Here is a 15,185-nt window from a genome sequence, read left to right as displayed (position 1 = left end):
TCCTTGTTATGTTTTCGGGGCTGTGTGCATACTTGATGTGATTAGCTAATACACTTACCTTAAGTGGTAAGTGTATGTCTTATATGATTTATGTATGAATGAATTCTTGACGATGCATGAACGATCTTTGGATATTGCATGTACCGTCACGGGATAGTTTAAAGATATGATATATATATATATATATATATATATATAATATGATTTATGTATGAACGAATTCTTGACGATGCATGAACGATCTTTGGATATTGCATGTACCGTCACGGGATAGTTTAAAGATATGATTGATATATATATATATATATATATATATATATATATGATGTATGAGTGTTGTATGAATGTATGGAAGTTATAATTATATAAAGGTATGGAAGGTATAGTTAGAAAAGGGAACCGACCCTAATAATTTCGGCGAACGTAGGGAACCGAACCTAATAATGTCGGCGAATGTAGGGAACCGACTCTAATAATGTCGACGAATGAAGGGAACCGACCCTAATAATATCGGCGAATGTAGGGAACCGACACTAATAATATCGGCAAAGGTTATAGGGCGGAATGATCTTTAAAACGTATATGTATGAATGAAAGTATGTATGTAAGTATGAAAGAAAGAATGAAAGTACGTATGTATGTAAGTATGTAAGTAAATATGAAGGTATGTACCTTCGGGTGTATATATAAGTATGTGAATGTATTGTATGTCGTCTGATTAACTAGAACTCAATCAGCATAGCTGACTTTTAGTATGCACGCAGGTTAATCGACTGAGACAACTGATTTGAGCGGGACACATGGCGAGATTGAAGAGGCTGACATCTGAAGATTTGTCATGATGTTTTGATACTATGTTTTATTTATGTTTTAAAAAGACAAGATACGAATGTTTGTAATAAATGGTTGACTATTATTATTATTTCGTGAAAGTTTTAATTAACTCTGATATTTAGAACTGTGTTTATGAGAAAATCCAACGTCCAAAGTGAGGAACCGGTAACGGGGTCTTACATGTTAGCACCCGTGTCATCTTACGACCGTTAAGTCATCCTACCTAGGTGATTCGTTTTCTTATTATCGTTAGTTCCGTTAATTTTCACCGTTAGTTAAGTTAAATTAGTCAAGTTAGTTTTAATAAAATAAGATAAAGAAATATATTATTTAGGCAAGACTTAGATTAGGGTTAATTATCTGAGCCGTTCTCACGTGTCTTTGTGTTCGACATCCAGACTTCCATTAGACTGTGCTGCTACGCGATCGGTACGTTTGCCATTTGTGTGAAGCTTAGTTAGGATTGTTTGGTTTTATAAATTTAAGACTTAGTGTTGAATTGCAAGAATTAGTTATTAATATTTAAATATATATATATATATATAGCTTTTCGCACATCAATTACTCTTAGCCGAAGGGGGGCAACTACCACCTTAGTTTTCTTTTTCAGTTATATATTTGTGAAAATATTGACCCTCCCAAGATAGATCTTTGTTAATGAATATAGTTAATTAGAGATGGTCGCATTGATGTTTTGAATGTTGATAAAAAAATGGCAGAGCTTGCAGGTTATTTTTGATAGGAAGAAGAAAGAGATGCAGTCTTTAGAATTGTTTTCTAATTAGGATATATAAAGAAGTCAAAGTTCTTTGAAGGTTGTTATTATCCAATCTATTTAACTATTGTTTTCTATGATGTGCTTATTTTTATATGTGTTTCGATAAAAAATTATTTAAAACTGAACAATTCAATCAGTATGATCGATCTAACCTGTGGATTAGTAACATGTTTGGTTCAATCTCCGATCTGGTTTTAAAATAATTGGTTATGATTAGATTTAAAAAATGAAAGCCCGTAAATAACAATATTAAAAAAATATATTATTTTAATTATGTGTTTTTAATGACGTTTGTTGTACTTATGTTAATTATACAAAACTTAGTTTGATTATCTTCTTTTATAGACCGACCCGACCTGAACCGGAAAAAATTAATATATAGCGACATAAACACAAACAACCCCTAAAAAGTACCCCCATGAAAACAATTCATGTGTCTACCACAGGGTGTGACATAGCTATATGAAATTGCAATGATCAGCAAACGTTAGATCGTGTATGCCACATGAGTTGGTTTAGTAGCGACCAAGGCACCATGTTCAGCGAGACAACTATAATTCACTTTACATACTATGATTAACCTATTCTTTTCATAATTTCCAACACAATGATGCTCTACATTTTATGATTACCAGAATAATAACATTGTTCTTTCGGATTATTGTTTCTTTGTATTTCCTTGTGTTTGTTAAATTAAACAATTATAAAATAACAATAAATCTCACACAAGTATTCCAATCAGCTGTACGCATCTGCAAACGTTTTTGAGGATGGAGGGCACCAGACCCTAATAATATCTGAGGATGGAGGGCACCGGACCCTAAGAATAATCGAGATATGTGTGGCGAAATGCTCTTTATAATATGAGAATAGTTATGAATGTACTGTGTATGTTAAAGAAAGAAAGTATGAAAGAATGAAAGTATGTATATATATAGAATAATGATAAATATGTTAAGTATGTATACGTACATTTGAGCACGTATATGTGTATGTAAAGTATGATATCTGATTAACTAGAACCCACTCAGCGTAGCTGACTTTTAGTATGTACACAGGTAAATAGGCTAAGGCAGCTAGCTTGAGCGAAGAGACATGGCATTGGATTGAAGAGGCTGGCATCTTTGGAAGAATGTTGTGATGTTTAATATGACTTTTATAATATGTTTAAAGACAAAGTTTGTTTATTATGGACAGATTGAAATGATTATGTAATATATGGTTGAAGTTTATATTCCGCGAAAATCTTTAGTTAACTCTTATATCTAGAACTGTGTTTATGAGTAAACTCAACACCAATGTAGGGAACCAGGATCGGGGGCCTTATAGGCCACCATCATTAGTTACCACTACCATCTATGAATCGTTACTGAGACCAACATCCAGAACCTTTGTCGCCGTTGTGACTCCACCACTTCCTATCAGGACCACAAGAGTGAAATTATTGGGAACACAAGAGCGAAATCAAGCTCACCAATATGGAGCTTATGTCTTCGTATTCGAGAAGTGCCTACTAATAAACAACAGAAAAATATGATAAATAGTGGGTAAACGTTTTATGATATTTTTTTCACAACATTATTATAATATAGTATATATGTATGAATTAATGGCATTGCCGTTAATAGTGGGTAAGCAATTTATCATAGTATTATATAAGTTAGAGATCCAAGAAAAATCCAGAGGATAAGTGAAAGTTCACTTCTTAATATATAAGTGTTCAGTTCTAAAATATATGAAGAATGACAAAATTCTTTTAAATTATGAATTTTAAATGTGCTCAGTTCTTAACTTGGCCATTCTTAATTTCAATTAAAAAAATTTGTCATAATTGGCCTCTTTTAGGCTTGCAAGCCTACTCGTGCCAGACGTCATTTAACTTACAAAATCTGTTGATCATTTACTTATTTCTATCACAATATACATACAATAATTATTATTCTATAAATATATACTTAAAACATTAAATAAAAATTATGTAAATATTGGGCTCGCTAAGTGATTCTCTGGCACGTTTATTATATATTATAAACAAATTTATTTTTAGGCTCGAGTTGAGTCAAAGTTCGTATAACATACAAAGGCTCAAATCCGGCTCACTTATCAATTAGTTATTTACATCATAATTTATATATTATAATTATTATCCTGTTAATGACCAAAACAAATTACAATCTTAGGGCGGACGGGGCGGTGCGTGGTGGCCTCCCCGTCACGCGTGATGAGGTATCCCACACCGCCGCCGCTCCCATGGTCACGCGAAAATAGGAAGTTTGCGTGATGGCCATCACGCTTGGTGGGGGTGTTTTCCAAGAAGAAATAGCCGTTGGGGGGGGGGGGGGTTAATGTAGCCGTTGGAATTGAATAAATAAAAAAAACATTAAAACCAAACACAATAAAAACATTATAAATATATCTTCAAAACATACACAAATCCAACTCAAAATCTTTTATTACACACACCATTTTTAACATATCAAATGGAGGGTTCTAAGAAACGTGGGTCGGGTTCAAAGAAAACCCAAACCCGACCAAAGGTTCGACAAAATCTAGGCGAACCGACGAGATTTCGCTTACAAGACGAACCCGACACAAACCAACCTTCTGAACAACAACCTTATTATCCCCAACCTTTTCAACCGTCCCAAAACCAACAACAACCTTCCCAACAACAACGTTATTATCAACCGTCCCAAAACCAATCGTATCAAAACCAACCTTTTATACCCCCTTTTTCTACCCAAAATTACCCAAATAATGCCTTTCAAACTTTTGGATCTCAACCGTCTCAAATGTTTGGCTCTCAACCGTCTCAATTGTTTGGCTCTCAACCGTCTCAAATGTCCGTCGATCCCCTAGACAATAACGATGTTATACATCAATTTGCAAGTGCTTTTCGTCACGATGTGTAAACTTTGGATGAAGATGAATCCGAGGATGAGGAGCCACATCAAAGAGGTGCTCAGCGTTGGTTGGCCGATGAGGAGGTCTCCTTGACCAAGGCTTATTTACATTGCTCCGAATAAAAAAAAAAATGCTCAAACCAACAAAAAAAAGACGCGTTATGGAAACGTATTAAAGAACATTTCTCGCAACTTCCCGGCGCAACCAAACGAAACAAGGATCAAATGATTGGCAAGTGGGGAGATTTGAATCGAAAAATGTCAAAATTTAACGCTTGTTACGTCCAAGAGGTAACTATTTTAGTTTATTTATTTTATAATCTAGTACTTTATTTATTTTTACAATTTGTTATAAATATATTTTTTCTAAATGTTTTGTAGACCCAAACTCCACAAAGCGGAGCGAGCGAGGCGACTATGATAACGAACGCTTTGCGAGAATATGTCTCAGTTTACAAAGTTAAGGATTTTCCCCACTTGGATGCGTGGCAGATTGCGAGACGTCACGCGAAGTGGGTACCGATTCCGTTGGTCGATTTGAATGGACCAACGGCTCCAAGGAAGAAAGGATCTTGTTCAAAAAGATCAAAAACTTCCGAGTCCGGGGACTACACGACATCTACCGGCGACTTGTCATGCAACATGCCGAACATGAACTTGAACGAAGAACCCGAAGACAATGCAGACGAAGACATACCCACACCCACACGACCGAATCACAAGAAAAGTGGGGAACCGTCAAGACTTGGAAAGGAAGCGGTGGCCGAAAACTTCGCCGAATACAAGTCGGCTAGGATGGGGGAAATGGCCGAGAAGAAGGAGTTTAGGAAAGAGGCTCATATTTTAAAAATGAAGCGTGAGGAGGCGTATATCAACCATTTGAATGAAAAACAAAAAAACGCCGATCTACAAATCCTCCTACAACCGCACGACCATCTTGATGAACCCGTTAAATCACTCCTACTTCAACGAAAACGCGAGATATGCGACAAGTGGGGTTGGGAATGGCCGTAGTTTTTTTTTTTGTCGGTTTTTTTAATTTAGTTGTCTTTGTTTAATGTAATCTTGTTTTATTTTTTAGTTAATGTAAAATATTGTTTTCTTTTTATTTAATTTATTATTTATTAAAATAAACCATCACACCACACCACCACCCCTAGTAAAAAACCATCACATGTGATGGATTTGGGGTTGGTGATATGGCACCATTTGATTGGGTGAGGTGTGTGATGAGTGATCACACCACATCCACCACCCCTCCCCCCCCCCTTAGAACTCACAACTTTGTAGCCTGATATGATCCAATCTGGTGACTCGAATTAACTTTGCAAACTCACTAGGCCTCAATAGACGACGATACTCACTCTGCAAAAACAGATTATAATTATAAACCTGACAGTTAAAACTAAAAACTGGAAAATAAAATATTATATCTTCGATATAGCAATATCTAGCTGAATTACGTTGACAACCTACATACCATGCCAAAGTAGAATCTCTAGGGTGAACTAAAACCGTGAAACAAACATGTTATGAGCGGTTCAATTTCATTTTTCAATAATCAAAAACCATTAGTAACGGTTGGTATCACGCATATTTTGAACTAAAAACTATCACACCCCAACCTACGGCGGAAATGCCGGGGTGCGAACTCATTGCCACAGCTCTCAAGGTACTATCATGCAATATTTAAATGGCAATATCTATTAATTAAATTCAATTATCAAATAAATCAAATGCAAACAAGTACATAATTCATACAACAATACAAATTTTATATTTCTTGATTAAAATATTCTTTTAACTAAATTCTTCACTAAGTCTTCACCAACCTGCATTAAATTTCTACGATAACCTTCATATGCGTATAAAATAGAATATTTGTCAACAACACATGTTGAGCGAGTAAAACACCAGTTTAAGACACAAAAGTAATAATATATAGTAAATAAAGAAAGATGCAAACTGATCCCGTGAGAATAAACAATTAAGCCATATCACATAAACAACCAATCAAAACATAAATAAAGGGCTCAACCAATCCATATAAATGGATATTGGTTACCAAGCAAGGACTAAACTGTGCCATAAAAATGGACATCGGTTGCCAAAATAAGCAAATAACGTTCAAATAAAGCAAGTAAGCAACTAGCAAGTTAGGCATAAACCGATATACACACAAGGATTAACAGTTGCGGTTTTGTATACTAGAGAATAGTTAAATATATAAGATACGCACATGTCCCCAAAAAGGTTTAAAAATAAGTAAAAAGGGGAGTGATTACTCACATTAGCAATAAACAAGAGATAAACGAATGCGATAAGAACATTAGTAAACAAGAGTTACGCTCTTCGGAAGTTATCGACGAGGAATCCTAAATAACAATAGTTGAGGAATAAATATGAATGGAATAATGAAGCTAAAATTAGATAGTTCGAAAATTGATGGTCGAGTGTGTTCTTGCGAAAGTTTTTATATTACGTTAATTTATTATTAGTTTTATTATCACCTTTATTTAACAAGGTTTATCATAATCAATATGGTTTTAATTATATAAAATTATCATTATAAGTAGAATACTTGAATAAATAATATTTATAAAATAGTTTATATAAAGAGATTTGTTTTCTTTTAAATTAAAATGCATTTAATATATATATATATATATATATATTGATTAATAAAGATTTCTTTTAGATTAATTTTTGTAAATAATAGATAATAATATTTATATAAATAAAATCGTTTATAAAATACTTAATCTTATAATAATATTTTGACATGTTAATTACGTGATAAATTTTAGATATATATATTAAATTAAAACCCTTTTTAAACATTTAATACTAAAACATTTAACAAAATTTAGTAACTATATATATATATATATATGTGGCTTTAACCAAAGTTCGGAAAAAGTGACAAGTTAATATGATGTTTTTGTGAAAATATCAATTAGTTATAAGTTATAATATTTGCAATATAAATTAAACTATTAAATATACTAATACATATGTTTTATTGAGTTTATTACAAAATAAAAATAAAGAAGCCAAAAACGGGCTGGGAGGGATTCGAACCCAGCCACAACAGCCTTAATCGCATACATAATCAGCTGCGCTACCATGGCAGCTGGTAATAGCTTCAGAATATAAAGTTATAAGAACAGACAGACAATGGTACCCATTTAGAACAAACCCTAGAATCTCTAATTCATTAATAGGTTGAGTTTTGATTTAATCAACGTTAGGGTTATTGGGATGCGATAAAAAACGAACAATATGACATAATTAATTACCTCGTAGCATGCTTATACGTTGGTCTACTGGTTCGATAACCCGATGGCTGAGAAGGCCCAAGAAGACGATACCAACAGCCATTAAAATCAAATTCAATAGGGGGATATTGACGGCGATGGGTAGGGGATAGTTTCTGTACGTTTAATTGAGTTATGGTGTACATTATATGATAGATTGATAAACGAGGTTAGACGGCTTCGATAATATAGTAAATTGATATCGTTTTTGATCTTGTTTCTTAATTACATTAGTCTATGAGGCAGCAAATGACAAGAATAACAATATCCACCGATCAATTCCAACTTTAAGACGAAAATTATGCTTCAAGTTACATAAACGGGTACGGGTTCAAGGTTACGGGTATATGGATTTGGGTTAAGGGTTATTGGATTATAATTATCAGATTTTGCAAAATAGTTCTTGGAGATTAGGGTTGGGATCACTTTGAGGTTAAAGTTTGGTTTCGGGTTAAAAACGTATATATTTCAAAGTAGTTGTATATATATTAATTATGTAGGATAAACAAATATTAGTAAAATAATGTTAACTCGAATAACACGATACTTTTATTGATAAAATTTCCCGAACATAAAACGAGTCGGGTAACGATTTGTAAAATAATAGTTGAAATCCGAGTTGTTACAAAAACCGTCAAATTCAGAACGTAAACACCCCTAATTAAACACCAAATATTCAGTCCCATGTGCATTAAGATTATAACTAATTAAATAACTACAATTTTGAATAAATATATTAGCCAGAAATTCCTTAATTTAATACCTACCCCTTGTTTCAGATTAGAATAGCGAGGTTCTGCCACCTTATAATTCATAACAAAATGTATAGGAAAAACAAATTTTGTTAATTAACATGTTAATCAATGTACCCTTACCAACAACAGACGGGTGAGTACTTACAATCGGTATATCCACATCACCTATGACTACTTTACTCCAAGAAACCACATCGCTTCCAAATTTCTTCTTTTGATCTTTCACAAATCGAGTGTGTAACATCATCACTTAATTAGCAAGTTTTATAATATGATGGTATAATAATAACAACAATAAAAAGATCTAAAACCTCACCTCAAGTAACCAAGCACAGCCAAGCACAACCATTGGATTTTAAGTTGTGTTTGATAATCAAGATTCTATCATTGTTCATAAGTTGTGTTTGATAATCAAGATTCTATTTAAAGTTGTGTTTCCACATAGCATTCAACTAGCATGTCCACATAGGCTTCCAAGTTATCAGATTTCCATCTACATCATTTCCACATATTAACAAATTAAAATTTATCAAAATATCTAAATTAGTAATCAAGTCAACTATTATTTTATGTATACGAAATATCATAATTGTTACCTAAATTACCATAATATTATTTACAAATATAGACTTTGTCAATTTAAGAATGAAATAAATGTGCTATATCATACAAATCAAATTCGATTTTGAACTTTAATTGTTGTGGTACCGCATTACACAAATATCCTAGGCCTTCAAGTATAAATTGATTATCAAATTAGTTGTTAAATAAACTAATTTATCAAATTTGAATTACAGGTTCGCAATTTTAAGATTGTCATTTTTTTATAAATCAACATTTTCTTACTATTTATTTTTGAAAACCGTTACATATAACATCTTCATTATTGACAGTTTGCTACTATTTATTTTTAAAAAGCGTTATATATAACATCTTCATTATTTTAGGAGAGTTTTTGTATCTTTATTTTTTAGTATGTTAGTTAACACCTGTTTTGTTATTATTCATTTTTTGTTTGAATTATATTTTTACCTTATTATTTCTAAGTTTGAATTTTTTTTAACTTCATATTAGTTATATATATGGATAATTGTAAAAATTTTCAAAATTTGCAACTTATTTCCAATTTTATCGACATAAGTTCAAATTTAAAAAGTTCAAAAATTTCTTTCTTTCCTAATTTGCGTTTGTAACAACTCGGTTCTACCAGCTTACATTACCTGACCCGTTCTTATGTTCGGGAAATTTTTTTTTGCCAATTAAAATATCGCGTTATCGACTAAATTAACTATTATTATATTATTATTTAATTAATTATATAATATGTAATTATAACTTTCAATAATAGGAAATTTTAGCCCAAAACCAAACTTTTACCCAAATATGTTTCCACCCTCATTCTTCAGGAGCTATAATGAAAATTTTATATATAATTATATAATAATCCTATGAACCCTTTTACCCAGATCCGACCCAAATCCTAAACCCGTATCGCGAACCCGTTTATACTTAGCATAGCTTGGACCTCAATTCTCGCAATCAACATGGAAATTGAATCATAATCTGTATTACACTTGCTTAAATCGGCGTAACCGACGTTCTTAATTATGTTAACATGATCAAATGGATTCGTAATACCCAATGTTAATAGCCGACACCACCTCGTCCTAATTATACACGTTAACGAACACCATAATTTAATTAAGCCTGCAGTTTTAATCCTCACTGCCTCGCAATTAGAACTCTAATCCCGAATATCATAATTGCTGATGTTTTAATCATGTATCTTGATCTCGTCTAGCCGCCTAATGTAATCATCAATTAACCCTCAAACAAGCATCGATAGAGGTATCCAATTATACTGTTGTGTTCGTTTTGTTGCACTCTTCATTAACCCTCTATTTAACTGATCGATTAACAATCAATTAAATAAATTATGAATCTAGGGTTCATTAGGGGATTTGGGTTAACTGATTTGGTATTCATAAATTTCTATTCTGGTTCTTAACAACTGGCGTGGGTTGGAGCCCCGACCATGGCATATGGTTTTTTATTTTTGTTTTGATTGTTTTATGGATCAAAAAGGGTTTTATTAATGTAATATTGTTAAATATTAAATAAACGTTATTATGGTAAAACCGACATATAAACCCATCATTTTTCCGAACTTTGATTTAAAAATCCATATATATATGTATGTATGTATGTATGTATGTTGTATGTATGTATGTATGTGTGTGTGTGTGTGTGTGTGTGTATATATATGTATTAAAAATTCAGACAGGTTTTAATATTTAAAAAGTGTATTAGTCTAAAATATGTTTAATATAATCCTGTTAATTAACATGTTCAAATATATACATATATATTTAAGTATTTTATAAAAGGTTATAGCTTATTTAAATATTATTTATTAAATAATTATTTACGATATTACTATAAAAGAAATCGTTATTAATGTATATAAATAAATTAAAAATGTATTTTTAGTTTAAAATAATTATTTATAAACAAATCTATTTATATAATCTACACAAAGTCTTATAAATTTTATTTAAGTATTTTTTATGTGTTTTTATATAATGAAATCATATTATTTATGTTAAAACTTTGATAATAAAATTTATAACTATCGTTCTTACCGCATTCGTTTATCTCTTGCTTAATTTCCAAGGTGAGTATCTCACCCCCCCTTCTATTACTTATTTTTAACCGTTTTGGGGACATACTGTTAGTCATGTGTGTTTAACAGTTTATACCTAAAGTGTTATATGCTTATATGCCTTAGTTGAATACATGTCGGAGAGGTTCAACATATTCTTAGTCTAGTATGATCATACACCCGTCGTGTTAGCCATCGTTCAGTTCATCTGACATCGAGCTTACCGACAACATTCTTACTTGCTTATTGGTTAAATTGCTTATCTCACTTGACATAGTTTGCTCTTTTATTTATTATTATATAATCATGAAAATCTGGTGTTTTACTCACTCAACCTAGTGTTGACAAATCTATTTGTATTTTTAACGCATATGCAGGTCATCGTGTGATGTGATTCTCAAGCTTGTTTTGAAGAAAAAACTTTGGGTTGCATCCTAGAGAAGAAGACACAAGATTTAAATTTAGATTTTATTTTATTTGTTTTATTTATGGAAATTCTATAATTTGTCTATTTGAACTTTGTTAAATTATTGAAATTGATTAATGGATATTATCATTATAAATATTGCATGATAATACATTGACAGCTGTGAGCAATCAGCTCACGCCCCGACATTTTCGCCGTAGGTTTGGGTGTGACAGATTGGTATCAGAGCCGAAGCTTTAAAATAGGTCGTTAGTGGTGCCTTAGTAACATGCTTTGGAGCCCCATACATGCTTATTTGTTTACATGATGTATTCTATTTGATTGTTTACAGCTTACCTAATTACTTGCTAGATTAGATACTTATTTAACTGTTTAAATAATGATTGTTTATTATTATATTTTTATGCACACACAAACAACTCCGAGGCTATGCCTCAACCTTCAAAGAAAATTTTTCTTAAAGATTTTAAATCAAGTAGATTGCTTTTATTTTCAAGAAATTCATTAAGAATTCCCTAGTTTTGTTTTTACTCCTTCATCTTAAGGCTAGGTAGTATGACAAGTCCCTCTCGGCCAAAGAGGAACACAACTGTCTGTAAGGCCCCGGTCCCGGTGCCCTACTTTGGCGTTGGATTTACTCATAAACACAGTTCTAAACATCAAAGACAATTAAAAACTTTTCGCGGAATATAAACTTCAAACATATATTACATAATCATTCAAATCCTCCCAAAATAAACAAATTTTGTCTTGAAACATAATTTACAAGTCATTTTAAAACATCATAACATTCTTCTCAAGATGCCAGTATCTTCAGTCCAATGCCATGTGTTTTCATTCAAGCGAGTTGCCTAAGCCTATTCACCTGCGTGCATACTAAAAGTCAGCTACGCTGAGTGAGTTCTAGTTAAACATGCAACATATAATACATTCACATTCTCACATATATATGTATCCGAAGATACATATTACATACTTAACTTGTCTACCTTTCTTTCATACATGCATACATACTTTCTCTCTTTTTTTCGTATTTTCATTCCTTTAGCCTGTACATTACATACATAACTATCTATTCGTTTTAAAGAGCATTTCTCCTTATAACTTTCACAGATATTATTAAGGTCTGCAACCCGGTAACCTTCGCAGATATTATTAGGGTCTGCAACCCTTTAGGTATACCACCATACAACCATACATTATCCTCTTTATATTTATATTTTTGTACTTTCTCATATACAATTACTCTTTTCTATAACTTTCATATATCATTCATACATCATTCATAAAGCAATCACATATCATACACTTACCACTTAAGGTAAGTGTATTGACAAATCACATCGAGTCTGCACACAGCCCCGAAAAAATAACAAGGAAATTGGGCTAAAAATCACATGAGCTCGGGTCCTTTCCGAGTTAATGGTAACTCATCTCTTTAGCTGGGTGCAGCTAACTGTCTAACAATTAAACGTATTAATTAACTATCACTACCAATATCATACTTCTAGTTTATTATAACCATCAACGAATGGCGGTCCAGGAGCAGCGCCCCTGGCAGCAAGGTCTAGGGGCGGAAGCCCCTAGCAGGGTCCAAGGGGCAGGACCCTTGGCTGGGGTCGAGCTGCCATGTTAGCTTGGAAAAATATTATTTCCATTAAAGGTTCTTTACTAAAATTTCATCAAAACCCCAATTTTATTAATTACTTTACATTGTACGCTACCCCATTCGTTATGATGAATGATTCCATTCGTTATAACGAATGGCTTGATCTGAGACGAGTGGGTGTATAACGAATGACTAAGGCCATTCGTTCTTTCTTTGAGACGAATGAAAGGCTCATTCGTTACAGGAGCACATGAATGTATCTATCACGAATGGTTCCATTCGCTGTCTCCTCATGGAGAATGAATGGATAACGAATGAATAAGGTCATTCGTGACTTCTATAGGACGAATGGAAGGCTCATTCGTTAGTAGAACATGCGAATGTATCTTATTCTCTATGACTTCTTAACGAATGATCAGCCATTCGTTTATCATAACGAATGGATATCAGATATTATCCAATCTTTGACTCGAGTTGTCAAAGTCAAAATCGATATGAACAACAGCAGTCAATAAACACCAGATTTTCAATTAACCTTCAAATCATGACGAAACAACACAAATTTGGTATTAATAGGTTCGTATACATAGCGCCTACAAACCCTAATAATCCAAACATCGTGTTTAAATGGTGTGTTTGATCGATATATACATACGGCCTACCATTTGATTAATTAACCCATCGGATGTTAACAAATTTCAACGAGAATCGTCACGTTTAATTTGTCTTTACCATTTGTATAGTTCTACGAATACTAAACGAGCCGTGTATAAGTTTTCGTTATAAAATGTACCTTAAATGAATAGGTTTCATGAAAACGATGTAGTCTTGATGTACTTCTTTCTCTTCACGAGGCTCTAACACCAACAAGCTCGGGTCTTTTCCTTAAGATCTTGGTTCGAGATAAAGAAGGGTGTTTGTGTGTGTTTTTTAGAGTGTATGGAGGCTTAGAGATAAGAATGAAGGTTTTAGGGTTTTAGGGTGGTTTAAGGGATTTATATACCCTTAAGCCCATGGACCTAAGACCCATCACCATCCATTATTCCATCTTTTAAATGTCCAAGCCCATCCTCTAATAGTTTATTTATCTAAACTGAAAAATGACACATTATTAAATAAACGAAATTCTTTTATCATTATCATCAAAAGTAGGATGTTACAAGGCTTCCCTCCTTAAAGAGGTTTCGTCCCCGAAACCTCACTATTACGTTAACAAATTCGGGTAAAACTTGCGCATCTCTTCTTCAGCTTCTCAAGTGGCATCTGATCCCTTGCGATGCTTCCATATCACTTTCACCAATGGGATAACTTTATGACGAAGCTGTTTTTCCTTGCGATCAACGATCTCTACAGGTTGTTCAATATAGTTTAACTGTTCATCAACCTCAGTGTCTACTAATGGCACATGCGACGTGTCATCAGCTAGACATTTTCTCAAATGAGAAACATGAAAGGTAGAGTGAATTCCTTCTAACACATCGGGTAAATCTAGCTTGTAAGTCACTTCTCCACGGTCCAATATACCTCGGACTTAACTCCTCTCTTTCTGAAACTAATATTTCCCTTCCAAGGCGAGACCTTGAGCATCACATTGTCACCAACGTCAAACTCAATCGGTTGTCACCGCTTATCAGCATAAGACTTCTGACGATCTTGAGCAGCTTTCATTCTTGCATTGATCTGATCGAACCTCGAAGAGGTTTCTTGCACAACTTCCAAGCTTCCAATATCTTTCTGACCAATCTTTCCCCAACATACAGGAGTCCTACAATGTCTACCATACATCATCTCAAACTGTGGCTTGCCAATACTCGAATGGTAGCTGTTTTTATAAGAGAATTATGCAAGATGCATATGATCATCCCAACTTTCTTCAAAGTCTAAAACACAAGCACGTAGC

This window comes from Bidens hawaiensis, unplaced genomic scaffold, assembly GCF_021521415.1.
Source record: "Bidens hawaiensis isolate Kalapana, Puna unplaced genomic scaffold, B.hawaiensis_p1.1 tig00001842_1, whole genome shotgun sequence".
NCBI classification, from domain to species: domain Eukaryota; kingdom Viridiplantae; phylum Streptophyta; class Magnoliopsida; order Asterales; family Asteraceae; genus Bidens; species Bidens hawaiensis.
The sequence above is the reverse complement of the archived record's forward strand: the minus strand, read 5'-3'. Positions refer to the sequence as shown.